This window comes from Orcinus orca, chromosome 7 (genome assembly GCF_937001465.1).
Source record: "Orcinus orca chromosome 7, mOrcOrc1.1, whole genome shotgun sequence".
Classification (NCBI taxonomy): domain Eukaryota; kingdom Metazoa; phylum Chordata; class Mammalia; order Artiodactyla; family Delphinidae; genus Orcinus; species Orcinus orca.
The window spans coordinates 54,422,653-54,439,168 of record NC_064565.1 but is presented as its reverse complement, the minus strand read 5'-3'; the positions used below and the strand labels follow the sequence as shown (position 1 = coordinate 54,439,168).

General features: G+C 35.1%; 1 protein-coding gene across 1 annotated transcript in view; it reads right to left on the bottom strand.

The window, feature by feature from the left end:
- The window catches only part of CSRNP3 (cysteine and serine rich nuclear protein 3), a 185,688-nt gene that overhangs the window by 136,775 nt on the left and 32,397 nt on the right, over positions 1-16,516 (bottom strand). The window contains exon 3 of the mRNA XM_033412594.2: positions 14,791-14,879. The gene's annotated coding sequence lies outside the window, so the exon portion shown is untranslated. The remainder of the gene's footprint in view (positions 1-14,790; positions 14,880-16,516) is intronic.

Here is a 16,516-nt window from a genome sequence, read left to right as displayed (position 1 = left end):
TTAATTTTTTCTTAATATATGAGGCCATGTGAGAAATACCGCATACCACATATTCATTTCTTTTGATTCTTACAGGTAATCATGAGTGAGATAAAAATAACAGTTTCAGGAAATGTATGCCTTAGAGTGGGGCATAATTGTCCAAGAGTAACACAAATTTTTAGATGTTTATTTTTGGCTTGATGTTAAAAACCTAAAAAACCAACTAAATTAGAATCAGCTCTACTTAAAATGAAGCAGGGGCAGGAAAACATAAAGTTATAACATTTTGTAAGAAAAAAAAATCCAAGAGGGCCTCCTTATTCATCATGTTCATAAAGATTTTTTAAAAACTAATTAGAAGAGAAAAATTCCTTTCCAACATCTGATGTTATATTTAGATATATACTTTCAAATTTTCCCTGAAAACACCACCAAAACACAGCTTGTGGGCTTCCCTGGTGGCGCAGTGGTTGAGCGTCCGCCTGCCGATGCGGGGGACGCGGGTTCGTGCCCCGGTCCGGGAGGATCCCGCGTGCTGCGGAGCGGCTGGGCCCGTGAGCCATGGCCGCTGAGCCTGCGCGTCCGGAGCCTGTGCTCAACGGCGGGAGAGGCCACAGCAGTGAGAGGCCCGCGTACCGCAAAAAAAAAAAACAAAACACAGCTTGTAAATATTTTATTATTCATTCATTTGTGTACCATTTGTCCTTATACAAACCAGGAAGATGACATGCCTTTACATTTTCCCTACATTCTTTGTCTGAAATTACAGAAAACTAGAAATGTGATTTTATTAAAATTAGGAGAGTCATTCACTATAAGGTAATCAAACATTTGAATGGAATTTTCTCTCGGGTTTAGACTTCTGGTCCTTCTATCCATTAGTATTAATACTGATTGGCAGATATCCCAGTGCATATGTAAACTGGGCAACTCCTTGAAAAGGGAATTTTTAAAGGACTTTCAAGTTCTGAGCTTGTAGAATTGGGATGCACAAACACACTCTATCCTCAAAATTTCATTAGCTTTGAAAAGTTATGCTCCCTTTTATAAATCCTCATAGATCTTTTTGTCTAAGACAATGTTGCATTTTAAGTACCTTTGGGAAACTATAAGCATGTATGTTAAAACTTCATTTCCTCATGATTTAAAACCATTTGCAATAATGAAAGTTACTTTAATATGAATTTTTTTCTCTATTGCTTTCTATTTTTCTCTCTCAAATTCCCTCTAACTCTCATACACATCAAGTTTAGTAAACAAGAGAGAGAGGATTTTCCACCTTAATCTACATTTTTAATCACTTCACAACCAACTTCATAAATGTGGATAAGAGTTTGTTAAAATTTTACTTTCAGTTAAGTTCAACAGAGAGTCCCTATATGGATAAAAAGGATATGGATAAAAATATGGATAAAAAGGCATATTCCTTGCCCTTGCAAAACTTCAGAGCAATGGTCTTCAAGCATGGTAAACTATACATTCCCACCAGCAAAAACAAGTTTCTGCATGCACTGCAATCCTATATATGTATGTATATGCATTTATATATAATATAATGTATTATTGTACAAATATATTATCTCAATTGTATGAATACTTAAACATAGAAATTAGAAATGAGGAACAAACAGAAATAGAGATACTAATATTTTTACTTTGCTTCTCAAAAGATCTTCTTGTTCACCCCATAGGTTATACTTTGGAGCTCACTGGTCTTGAGGGGAGGATAACACGTAAATAGATAATTTGAAAAAAAAAAAGCTGTTGATAATCTGATAGTAAACATAAGGAGCTAGAACATGGAAAAAGCTCTGAAAAAAACTTTTCTGCTTGAGGAGTCACTAGATCTAATCCTTTCAGTATAAAGAGGAACTAGTGAAGCAACAAAAAGAGAGGAGAGGATGAACAGAACAGCATTCCAACCAGAAAAAGCATCTATGTCAAGGCACAAAGGTATGGAACCAAGGGGGTGAGTATAAGAGTTCAGGATGATGAAATGTAGAATCAAGGCTGAGCACGGTGAGCGAAGATGCTGAAGAAGAATGCAAAAAGCAGGTACTTGAGACAAGTGGCTTGGATCTTATCAATGTATGGGACATTGCTGAAGAAATGCAGGAGGGTGAATGAAGGTCATGGTCAGACATTTGTTTTAGATTGAGCCTCCGGGAGGCTGTATTGAGAATGGATTTGAAGGGACACAAGAGGAATCAGAGAAACTCATCAACAGGCTATCAAGTTATCCAGCTGAGAGATGAAGAGCAGCAGAATTAAAGCGGTGGTAGTGACAGTGCAGCTCTCAGGAGGGGATGAGAAGTAGCATGAAGAAAAGACTTAGTCAAATTTGGTCGTGGTTTTCTGGAAATGACTGATGAGTGAGAAGCTTCCTGACTTACATGACTGGCTATTTTTAAATGAGATGGTCAACACAGTAGCAGGAAAAAGTTTGAGACATAGAGGAGATAAACAAATATTTTAAGATTTACATGAAAATTATGAACATTTAGTGTCCATCAACAGATGAATGTATAAAGATATGGTATATATATACAATGGAATACTACTTCAGCCATAAAAAAGAATGAAATTTTGCCATTCACAACAACATGGATGGACTTGGAGGGCATTTGCTAGATGAAATAAATCAGACAGATATTACTTATATGTAAAATCTAAAAAATAAAAAAACTAGTGAATATAACAAAAAAGAAATAGACTCACAGATATAGAGAGGAGACTAGTGGTTACCAGTGGGGAGAGGGAAGGAGGGAAGGGCAATATAGGGGTAGGGGATTAATAGACATATTATGCATAAAATAAATAAGCTACAAGGATATATTGTACAGGGAATATAACCAACATTTTATAATGACTAAAATTGGAAAATAACCTTTAAAAATTGTGAATGACTATGTTGTACTCCTGAAACTTATATAGTATTGTACATCAACTATACCTCAATAGAAAAAAACACTATGAACATTTAGAAATTAAAAATACAAATCACTTCCCATTCTACTTTTTAAAAAAAATCTGTTTTCAAATGCTATTTATAATATTTACCTTATTATACAATAATTTAAAATATTTTATTTAATTTCTCTGTCTTTGGTTTACTTTAATGCTCCTTTTATATATTTAATTTATATTTTCTCCACTTTTTCATGTCTATTTTTCTCATCTAACATATGATGAGTATTTTTCTTGTCATTAAAATTTCTCGTAAATGAAATTTCAGTGGATGTGTCATATTATATCTTCTGGATGTACCACAATTTTTAAAACAATTCTCCTATTATAGAACACGCTTATTATTTTCAATGATTCAAACAATTATATGTAATTCTATGATATATTTGCTTTTGTCTGGAAATTTATTGTTTAAGAAAGCATAAGCATATGAAAGTTTAACATATTTTGCTACTAATGTATTTCCATCAACAGTATATGTCAGTGAAACAGATATGCAATAAAAAAATCTGTGCTGGTTTGATAGACATAAAATTATAACACTTTATTCCCATTTCTTTGAGTACTGTTAAAGATGAAGTTTTTTATGTTTATCAGCTGCTTATATTTCATTTTTATGCATGTTGTTCTATTATTTTAGCCCATTTTTCTATTGGAGTCCTATTGATGTTCATATTAATTGGTGAATTTCCTTAAATAATAAGGCTAATCACCCTTCACTGTCATCTATGAAATAAATAATGTTTTAAGTAGTTGGCTATTTATTTTTTTATGTAGTTTATGATTTCCTATCCCTTCATATTCCATATTTTAAATTATCTTTTTTTGTAATAATAAGATGTATTTCAGGAAATTTGGAGACTACTGAAAAACACCAGAAAAGCAATTAATTAAATTTACACCCAACCACACAGACCTAATCACTTCTATTATACGTACGTGTGTATATGTGCATACACCCATACACATATGCATTTATATAATCATCCTTTCTTACATGCATATACATCATTTAAGAGCATAAATGACATCATACTGTACAAGCTGTTTTATAGCCTACTTTTTCACTTATTGGTATATTTCAGATGTCACCAATAATAAAACATGCTGTGGAACACCTTTATTTTAACCATCTCAGGATATTACTTTACATGGATATTTAATAATTTATTTAATTACTTCATTATTTTCAGACATGCAGATGTTTCCCATTTTCATTATTTTAAATATTATATTTAAGGATTTTTTTGATGTGGACCATTTTTAAAGTCTTTATTAATTTGTTACAATATTGCTTCTGATTTTTGTTTTGGTTTTTTGGCCACAAGGCATGTGGGATCTTAGCTCCCTGACCAGGATTGAACCTGCACCCCCTGCACTGGAAGGCAAAGTCTTCACCACTGGACCGCCAGGGATGTCCCTAAATATTATCTTAATAAACGTCTTTGTATACATAGTTTTGTGTTCATAATTGATTGTTTCATTAAGGTTTGTAAATATTTGGAGTTCCTAAGAATATGTAAGGAGTACGATTATTTGACACATAATGACAAATGGTCTTTGAGAAAAGTTGAAACAATTTACTTGTCCACCTTTGCAGTATGATACAGTTCATTTCTCCACATCTTCACCAATAATAATCCACTTTTGTGTTTACAATGTACCAGACTTTATCTTATTCTACTTAATTGATAAAGTATCTGAACATTAGAAAGTTTGCTTAAATCCTCACAGATAAGTAAAGAATGAACTCAAAGTTCAGTCCGACCTTAAAATGATGCTCTCTGTCAGTATGCTACATTATTTCCCAAAGTTTTTATGTTTTTATGACCATTACACATCAAATGTTTTTGATTACTTGTTATTTTAACATTATTTTTTAAATTTAGAGCTGACCAGAACACCTTTTGTAAAAAGTTCCCACAAGGCCTTGCTAATTACCTTAATGAAGTTTATATTTTCTTAATGATATCTAACAATTCTCCATATTTTAATAATGTTGACTGTTTGTATCTTATATATACAGTGAATATTTTTCAAGATTTTTTAATTTAAGTTTAATTTGGAGCATTTAAAAAATATATGTCAGGGCTTCCCTGGTGGCGCAGTGGTTGAGAATCTGCCTGCCAATGCAGGGGACACGGGTTCGAGCCCTGGTCTGGGAAGATCCCACATGCCGCGGAGCAACTAGACCCGTGAGCCACAACTACTGAGCCTACGCGTCTGGAGCCTGTGCTCTGCAACAAGAGAGGCCGCCACAGTGAGAGGCCTGCGCACCGCAATGAAGAGTGGCCCCCACTCGCCGCAACTAGAGAAAGCCCTCACACAGAAATGAAGACCCAACACAGCCAAAAATATTAAATAAATACATAAATAAAAATTTTAAAAAAATCCTTTAAAAAAAATTAAAATAAAATAAAAAATATATGTCAATGATTTCCAATCAAAACCCCAGAAGAATTGGGATTTTTTAAAGATATTGACAAGCTGATTTTAAAATGCATAGGACAAAGCAATTTTGAAAAAGAAGAGGGCACACACAATCTGATCTCAAGACTTACTACAGAGTTACAGGAATCAAGACTGTGATAATGGGAAAAATTACAAATACATACATCAGTGGGACAAAATAGAGAGGCCAGAAATAGATCCACACAAATATGATTGATTTTTGACAAAAGTGCAGAGGCAATTTAAAGGAGAAGAGAGAGTCTTCAAGAAAAATAGTGATGAAACAGTTGGATGTCTGTATGCAAAATATTGAATCTCAGTCTCTTACCTTATACAAAAATTTACTCAAAATTGATCATACACCTAAATGTAAAACATGACATTATAAAATATTTAGAAGAAAAATAGGTGAAATCTTTATGACCTTGGGATAGGCAAAGAGCTCTTAGATACAACACCAAAATCCTAATTCATAAAAGAAAAAAATTCATAAATGTGACTTCATCAAAGTTAAAAACTCTTACTCTGTAAAAGAAAAAAGTCAAGAATACAAAAAACGAGCCACAAAGGAGAAAATATTTGCAAATTCCACATCTCCCAAAGGATTTTTATCCAGAATATTTAAAAAGAACTCTCAAAACTAAACAATAAAAAGAACTCAATAAAAAAAATTAGGCAAAAAAATATATATATATACAAAGAACTCTTTTAAAACTCAACAATAAGAAAAAAAAGATTAAAAAATGGGGCAAAGACCTGAACAGACACCTCACCAAAGATATACAGATGGCAAATAGCATATGAAAAGATGTTCCACATCATATATCATCAGGAAAACACAAATTTTAAAAATGAGATACCACTATACACCTATTAGAATGGCCAAAATCCAAAACACTGACAATACCAAATGCTGGCAAGGATGTGGAGCAATAGGAACTCTTCATTGCTCCTGGGAATGCAGAATGGTACAGGCACTTTGGAAGACAGTTTGGCAGTTTCTTACAAAACTAAACATACTCTTACATATGACTTAACAATTATTTACCCAAAGGGGTTGGAAACTTATGTCCATGAAAAAATCTGCAAGTGAATGTTTCTAGGAACTTTATTCATAATTACCAAAACTTAGATATCCTTTAGTAGGTGAATGGATAAAAAAGTGTGGTACATCCAGACAATGGAATATTTTTTAGTGATCAAAATAAATGTGGCTTTTCAGCCACAAAAAGACAGGGAGGAAACGTAAATGCATATTATCAAGTGAAAGAAGACAACCTGAGAAGGCTATGTACTATACTCTTCCAAGTATATGACATTCTGGAAAAGGCAAAAACTATGCAGACAGTAAAAAATCAGTGGTTGCCAGGGATTGAGGGTGGGAAGGAAAGATAAGTAGGTGGGGCACAAAGGACTTGGAGGGTAGTGAAAATATTTTGTATTATACTACAGTGATGGATACATGTCGTTATACATTTACCCAAACCCATACAATGTACAACACCAAGAATGAAACCTAATGTAAACCATGGACTTTGGGCGATGTGTCAATGTAGGTTCATCAGGTATGACAAAGCTACCACTCTGGTGAAGGATGTTGATAATGGGGGAAGCTATGCATGTGTATAGGGTGGGGAATATATGGAAAATCTCTGTACCTCCCTCTCAATTTTGCTGTGAACCTAAAACTGCTCTAAATAATTAAGACTTTTAAAAAAATTGGACAAAATATTTGAACACTTCACAAAAGTATATATGTATATAGATGGTGAATAAGCACAAGTAAAAATGCTCAATATTATTATTTATTAAGGACACACAAATTAAAAACCACAACAATTAGAATGGCTAGAATAAAATAAATTAAATTAAAACTGGAAGGCTTCCCTGGTGGCGCAGTGGTTGAGAATCTGCCTGCCAATGCAGGGGACACGGGTTCAAGCCCTGGTCTGGGAAGATCCCACATGCCGCAGAGCAACTGGGCCCGTGAGCCACAACTGCTGAGCCTGCGTGTCTAGAGCCTGTGCTCCGCAACAAGAGAGGCCGCGACAGTGAGAGGCCCGTGCACCGCGATGAAGAGTGGCCCCACTTGCCGCAACTAGAGAAAGCCCTCGCACAGAAACGAAGACCCAACACAGCCAAAACTAAATTAATTAATTAATTAATTAAAAAAAAAACTGGCAATACCAAATACTGGTAAATGTGTGGAGCAGTGTGAATGTTCATACATTACTGATGGAAACACAAGATGATATAAGCCATTTTGGAATACATTTTTGTAGTGTCTTAGAAAGTTATAAACTTAACATGTGACACACAATCCCACCAAAGCAGTTACCCATGATAAACGAAAACTTAGCTTCTCACAAAAAATTCTACTTGGATCCTTATAGCAGCTTTATTCAAAACATCAAAAGCTAAACAACCCAAATGTCCTTTAATGGATAAACAAACTGTGATACATCTATACAATGGAATACTACTTAGTAATAATAAGGAAAACACTACTGAAATATGCAACAACATAAATCTATCTCAAATGCATTTTAATTAAGGGAAAGAGGCCGGATGCAAAAGATTACATTCTGTATGTTTCCACTGATATGACATTCTGGAAAAGGCAAAACTATAGTGACCTATACAGATCAGTTGCCAGGGATTAGGATGGGCAAGGGCCAACAAGGGGCACCTCAAGGGAATTTTGGGGGTGATGAAACTGTTCTGTATCTTTTTTTCTTTTTTTTTTTTTTTTTTGCGGTACGCGGGCCTCTCACTGTTGTGGCCTCTCCCGTTGCGGAGCACAGGCTCCGGACGCGCAGGCTCAGCAGCCATGGCTCACAGGCCCAGCCGCTCCGCGGCATGTGGGATCTTCCCGGACCGGGGCACGAACCCGCGTCCCCTGCATCGGCAGGCGGACTCTCAACCACTGCGCCACCAGAGAAGCTCTGTTCTGTATCTTGATTGTGGTGAAGTACATGACTCTGTGCAATTGTCAAATCTCATGAAACTGTACACCAAGAAGAGTAAATTTTATTGTTTATAAATATAAAAATGAATAAATCATTTTTCTTTTGCTTTCTTGCATTGCTTAAGTGCTTTCCTAAACCCAAGGCACATAAATACCTGTGAGCTATTGAATTTACTGAATGTTCAATAATAATTTAAACATTTGAAAATATTTAAAGTAATTTTAAATCTTTTAAAATACTTTAAATCTATCCGCAATTTACTTCAGTATAGTATGATGTATAGATCTCACCTTATCTTTCCCCACGTAGTTAAAGAATTGTTCTAGTACCTTCTTCTAAGTAAGCCATTGTCCTTCCCTGCTTCTCCCCATTCAAAGTGCCTTCTTTATCAGACACGAATTAATTATGTGTACTTGGGGTTGTTAACAGCCTTTCATTGGAAGGCCTCCCCCATTGACTGACGATTATTTCTTTGTTGCATGTTATGATCACATGTATATCGTGTCTGTTTTTGTACTGTGTATTTCCATTGCTCTGATGATTTGGTTTTGTGTCTGTCCTTACTAGGCATTGATATCCTGTAGACATAGACATGTGTGTGTAATGTGCAATTCTGTAGTTTAATCAAAGAACAGGGTTGGAGTCACTGCCATCTATGTCATTCATAGTCTTAAGAGTGGCTTTGCTTGATCAGGGAGAGCCAGGAGGGTGGATGAGCAGTAAGCTGAGGGTGGGTCTCTAGGGAGCACTATCATGTGAGCACGAGTGAAATATCAAGACCTTTCGTGGGCAAGCTGTTTGGCCCCGGCAGTGTTTATTGCTTTCAGTCAGCTGATTTCGCTCATTTATATTACCTATGGCTGCCTATTGGTATTTGAGTTGTGATTCCTGACTTTGTGAAAGAACAGAGAAAGAAGAGCCTGTGAAAGGGGACTTTATAAAAGCGTCTCCAAGGTATGAGGCAAACCAAGAGGGAGGGGTGTCACAGCAGCCCAGGGAGTGAAAGAAGAAAAATGAAGTTAACAGTGTCAAATACCCCTGAGAGAACCAGTCAAGATAAGGGCTGCAGGTCATCTGAGACTTTAGAGAGAGCATGCTCTGTTAAATGGGGTTAGAAATCAGATCTTACTGTGCTGAGGAGTGGCTGAACCTTGGAGGCTGGAGATAACCGCAGCTATGGAGAGTCTGAATGAGCTGGGGAGTAGAGAAATTGGATGGCAGCAGCAAGTGAAATCTAGTGAAGGGAGAGGCCAGCTTGCTTCTGTTTGCTGATTTATTTTTTGGATAGAAGTTTGAAGAGCATGTACAGGTTGAAGAAAAAGGGCCAGCAAAGAAGAAAAAGTTGAAGATAAAGGACATAAGGGAAATTAATGGCAAAAGCCTCAGCATCAGTGATAGGGAATAAAATCAAATCCACGCTTTGCCTTGAATAGCAGGAAGGACTCCTGATCCCTTAAGATTGGAGGAAAGAAAGAATGGTGATAGATGTTGCTGTTTGGTGCTGGAGGGAATTGCAAGGATGCACAAGTAGTTTCCGCAAAATGACCTTACTTTTCTTGTCAAAACAGCAGGTGCACTGAGAGTGAAGGGGAGAGATTGCATGGCTTGTGTGGGGTGATATGGTTTTGAAATGGTGGCTGACCACAGTCAGTGTGAAAGGATTAGCGAATGCTACTGAGGGGCTGACTCAGATTAGAAAACCATCTATCTGCAGAGTGGTATAATTTGCTCCTGTAGCACTCATGTGCCTGTATGTAAGGAAAGAGATTTCCCCTATGGATTCAGGTTTGCATGTACACTGTATAAAGGACAGACTAAGAAATGTGGAGGGTGAGCTGCTGGTGTCCAAGCCGAATTCCAAGTTAAGACTTGGGGAACATGGAAGTATCCATGAATTCAAGAAAAAAAAAGTGAGAGGAAAAGGGTTTATTCATTTGCAACTCCTAACAATCTTATGTTTTTACCTTATTTTTCCTTTTCCCTAATTTTCTCACTCATTCTGTTAGACACATTTTAGATACAAGGCCAGGTATAAGCAAATAAAAGGGAACTAAAAACAAATACAGATGGTCAGAAGTGAGTTTCACTTTAACAAAGGGGGCTGGAATTTAAAGGGTCTCAGTTGAGTTTTAATGGAGAACAAGATGCTGTAGGTGGTTGGGAGGTTGTTGATAGGGAGTGGATGCTTATTGAGGTTGTGACGGTTAGGATTTGATCAGTGGTTCTCATCTGGGGATGAGACAAAGGGACATTGGGCAATGTCTGGAGACATTTTTGGTTTTCACGACTTGTGGGGTGGAGTACTACTGGCGACTACTGCCCGGGAGGCTGCTAAACATCCTACAGTGCACAGGACAGCCCCTCAACAAAAAATTATGCCATCGAAGTGTCAGTAGTGCTGAGGTTGAGAAACCTGGATTAGACAGATCATGTATAAGAATGATGGAAAAGGAGAATGGTAGGAAGTCATTTGGAGAACCACTGAAGAAAGGTGGAGAGGGAGGAACAACCCAGAACATGGGCATGCCAGGTGATGTGAGATTCAAAGATGTACGTTTGTGTGTGGTGGTTTGTGAGAGGATGCAAGAGTCATTATTTGGAAGAGTCCATGGGGAACTGGATTTGTGGTACAAATCTGCAAAATATTCCTGGGTTTAAATTTTGTAAAGCACATATACGGAAGATGAAAGTGAGCGAATTTAAGGGAAAGCATTTGCTATTTTCTACTTGCTTTTGAAAAGTCATGTTTTAGTTACCCTTAAACGAGAGTTTCTAGTTCTTTCTTTCAAAGTCTCTAGATAAATCTAACAAAGATTAATGTTGGTTTGGGAGGAATCTATCTCTGACACAGTGACATTAATAAGAAGTCTTTGTTTTTCCCATAATCTTCTACTAGTCCTCTGCAACTCTTATTTTTTCTTTTCTTTTGGTTTTCCCAAAACAGACAATACTATTGTGCTGGTTGCCTCTATTTGGTCAGCTTCACAGAGCTGACCATCTCTTCTGTCTACAATACAGCATGTTATATACACCCACTGCCTTGGTTTAATTAAGATAGGTCTTCTAAACAATCGTGACCTTTACTTTGTACTTCTTTTACTACTTCAATACTGGCCATTTATTTCCTTTAGATGATAATACTATTTATAATACCTGTCTTTTGGAAGATTAAAGGAATTGTAATACTTAATAGGTTTTGAAACCTCTTAATCTAAATTTTGTTCTTTTGGATGGCTAGATATTCCTTTCACATTGACTTATTAACAACGAAAAAACTGATTTAACTACTTTTCTGCACATCAAGTTGGCTAAACTTTTCAATTTTATCCAGTAAAGTCAAGACTGAATGGCTTTTAAGACAATGTCAATTTATGTGATGAGTTCATCTATAGTGCAGACTCCAAAAAATGGGCAGGGTTATCTGGCCTGTAAACAACTCCAGAATCTTGTGCTCAGCACCTAATGTTTCACAGAAAAATTCCAACCAGATTACCACCAAAAGAAACCTGATGACTCATTTGTTGAAGATCACAAATAGATTGATTTATTTTAATTTCCAAATCTCCACACTTCTTCTAATAAATCAAATGTACAACGAAACACGTCTTTTAAAAAATTAGTGTACTATGTGAATGAGGTGGTGTTTAAATAATTTCCTTCTGTCTTCAATCCCAGTACTCCGTACTCTCCCAAAATGATAATAAGACTGATGATAGAACAATAAAAAAATTATATAGAGTCTTCTAGCACCATGAATCATCTATATATATTATCATAGAGATCCTTAACTATTAGGTTTATAAGATTTATTCAATTCTAAAAAATGGATTGATTTTCCCCCATACACAGATGGATAGTTACAGTCTTTATCCTTTAGTAAGTGAATGGATGAATCCATGTTCAGTTGTATATTTCTTTATTGCAAACACTTTGACAGTATTTCATGTACATGTAGTAAATGTATTATCATTTAAAAAAGTCTTTTCTTTCCAGCGAAACTGAAATACATACTAGTTATTTTACGTACATTAAAATGATATTTACCTTAGCAAATGATGATTTAGAAAACTTACCATCAGATGCTATATTTCACTATACTTGCTTTTAGTTGGCACGATGTGGGGTAAAGTGACATCTATCTCCTTTTTACAAATTATGTAGTACTAGGTTATTAGGCGCTTTAAAAATTCTACCCCTCCTTACTTTCTATGTTCTTTACCTGTTTTCTTTTTCTCCATAGCACCATCACCATCTAATGTAACATATAATTAACTTTGTTTTTTATTGATTGTATATTTCCACCCTTTAGAATGTAATTTCCACTAAGGCAAAGATATTGGTGTATTTTATTCACTGCTGTTGCCCCATGCACATAGCAGGCAATTGATAAATATTTGTTGAATGATTGTAGTTCTTATATAAATTAATTTAACCACTTTAATGGAATAATTAAGAAAGGGGTGTCTTCACTGACTTTTCAAAAAGATGTTTACTATTTTTAATTACTTGACTTGCTTTAACTTCTTAAGACATGACCTTTCTAAAAGCTCTTTGTGAGAAGCAGAGTGCTATGCGATTCCATTTCCAACAGAGTTTGGACTCCCACTCCACTGCAAATCTCTTTACTTATCCAGCTATTTGCATATGGATTCCTTAGGGGTTTATATCATTCAAACCTACATTACAAGCATTGCAAATCTACTTGCCTTTCTAGGTCATTGGGGAAATGATTTAATTCTCTGGTGAGCTTAATAAAGTTGCCTGTACAGGAATAAGAAAAACCAAGTAGGCAATGCTCACCTTTGTTCTTTTCATGTGTTTGCATAACTATTTTCTACAACATTAAATTTGCAGTTGTGGCAAAAAAGAGACTTTTCTTTCTTAGAATCTCATATTACTTACTTGTGGAGTACTTGAAGAGCTACTTTAATAAAAGGTCATTTGAGTGTGGGTTGTAACGGAGCATCATTCCCATTGGTACTAACTCTCAGTATTGTAGGCTAATAAAAGCCATAATGTGAAAATATGAATAATCCCCAAATAATTCCCATTGTGCTTTAGAATTCATTACATGCCCTTTTAAATCTAGCCTGTCTTTTTAATTATGTGTTGCTTGTGTTAATAATAAAATTAATTTCCGAGAAACATATTGGTTCGGCAATTCTCGAGAACAAGAACCATATCTTATTCATTTTGAAACAACCAAAGCAGCACTCAGCCATTGTCTTGCATATGGTAAGTCCTAAATAAATTTTGAATGAATATATCCTTGGATGAGTGAGGAAAACAAGTAGATATTGAAGGCAAGCCTGACCAAGGCAATAAAAATAAAACGATCGTTACAGAGAACAGAGTAGTGGTTACCAGAGAGGAAGGGGCTGGGAGGCGGTTGGAGGCGTGGGGAATGGGTAAGGAAGGTCAACTCTATGGTAACAGACAGAAACTAAATTTTTTATGGTGAGCATGCTGTGTTGTACACAGAAGCAGAAATATAATGTTGTACACATGCATCTTACATAATGTTATACACATGCATCTTACATAATGTTATAAACCAATGTTATCTCAATAAAGATAAATAAATAAACATACAAAACAAATAAAAATAAATAAATAAGAATCATTAATACATTTCATTTAAAATCATGAATATTTGATATTGGGTCCCATAATATAAAGAAGTCAGAAATCATTCACTTTCTCAAGCTATCCCATTAGAATGAGCCATTTTAACCTACGTTGTAACTCAAACTTCCAAATGAATATTTTACATTTGTTTACTATTATAAAAAGCTGTTTAATCAGAGTAGGCTTATTTTGCTTTTCTTTTCTAGACATATGATTCTAACAACTTAGAAAAGTTTCTCAAATATCTTTTTGTTCATTCATATCAACTGTCATTTTATTGAGGTCACATTTTCTGACAAGAGTAAAATTTCTTTCACTGTACTTGGGAAAGTTGGGGAGTGGGATTCTAAGAATTTTAGAAGGATTCCTGATCAGCTATCCTTCTAAACTATATGTATATATGTGTATGTTGTAACCAAAGATACAAAAGAAATAAAAAATTTGCTAAATAGGTGTACATTCCTTAAGAAATCAAAAATAAAATTTTATAGGAATGCCTAACATTTATATTTATGCTAACAGTGTTACCCTTTAAAAAAGAAGAAAATTTTAATAACCAATGGATTCTCTACTAAAACAATATTTTCTTGTAACCATCCCAATTGAATGAAATAATACATTTCTGGTATAAATGAATTTCTAAAAATTTTGAAAAGATCTTTTAAAAAATATGTATTTTATATAAGAGCATTTTTCCTTATTATCCAATTACACATTAGCAATAACAACACGGAGCAGTGACACAGTTATATCTCAGATCTGTAAAAGCATGAAAATAATAATGTATGCTAACCTTGAGATCTTATGAACGCCAGTATCTTCCTGAAGAATCTATGCCTCTGAAAACATCTTTTCAGTCTGTTGATATCTCCTTATTTTTTCCTTATAAAAGAAAATATGTTTCAATATGTTACATAACGTTATATTTTCAAAGAGTAAAGCTGATGACAGGGTGTAAATATAATGTGACACAGAGGAAAATCAATAGGAATCTTGGAATATAAATAAGGCATTAAATTTAGAACTGAATGATCATACTGTATATAAATTAGTGCAGAAAGAACATTCATCTTAGAAAAATGTAGTAAATTTCTAATCATTCATACATGTTCATTCATTTATTTACCTATTATTCAATCAACAACTGTTACTATGGATAAGAAATTAAAGGCATTTTATCTTATCAATCAGCATTACACTAGATTTAAATAACTTTCTAGTCTCCAGGAGATTCGTATCTTCAAGACACAAAAATAAACAGGAAAATCAAAATATTGTAGCTAGATAGTTGATGAAAATCACAATGAATATTTATTATGATTAGTGCAATAATTTAAAGAGATGATAAAATCCTGGCAGTAATTACGTGCTTTTATTTCCCCAGACTAAAATATGTATAATTACTTTTCCTAAAGATTAATAAACTTTCCATTCTAATATGTTAAGATAAATCATTATGTCCATATACAAGTGTAACAATTTTCCTTAAACATGATGTAGAGAAACTTGTGAAGTGTGGTTCATTTATTGTGTTTCCACAATAGCCAGAAATGAACTATTACTGATCATAGCCAATAACAATAGCTAATGTAGAAATACTGTAAATGGGTAATTGAATGAAGAAATAGACTGAGCAAACAATTTATGCTGATGGCATTCAAACAAGCTTAAAACATCAAAAATCCCTAAGAAAAAAATTGTCTCAGGACAATTGTGTCTCCAGGAGCTTCTTTCTCCATTTAAACTTTACGTGTGTCTACACGGATACGCACGGTTACTTGGCAGAACAAACTAGAATACCTGCAGTACTCACAACACCACTATTTGAGTGGGACTGCAGTCCCATGGGTGGCCTTAGCAGTGACAAGTGACATCTGGGACTGATTTGTGGACACATACAACTATCTCAGGTACTATGAAAAATATTCAAGAGGGTGACATTTATGGAAGACTTGGAATATGTATACTAATGTAAATGTAACATCATTTGTCCTCACAAATCTTTTGTTGTGCTCATCTAAAGAACCTCAGTTTCTGATTATGAGTTCTGTGAAAAACAAAATTGACATAAACCTATATTATCATTTTAAAATGTGCACCTAACACTTATGGTTTATATCTAGTCTTTACTAATACCTGGGTTCAATTGAGAAATTCCCTGAGAACCAGTTTTCATTTTTAGAAATTTCTGCAATGTCACAGGGCTGGAGCGAAAGGTGAACACCACCTCTCCTAGTTCCAGGCCCTATGGCTTCCCGGTTGCCCACGTACATTACTGCAAATCAACTTACAAATCCCAGCAGCCATTCAGAGTGGCAAGTAAGGGTCAAGGCTCTCTCCTGTGTTTGTCAACATTTTCTCTAAAGGGCACCTTTAGCAGGTCAATGAGGCACAGACAGACTCTTGCTGGCATGTTTTAATCAATAGCCATGCTAGACTTCACTGAGGTCATTGAAGGTCACATCTCAGTGGTGGCCTTGGCTGAGCTATAAGATCAGCTTGTGTTGTTTATAGTGGAT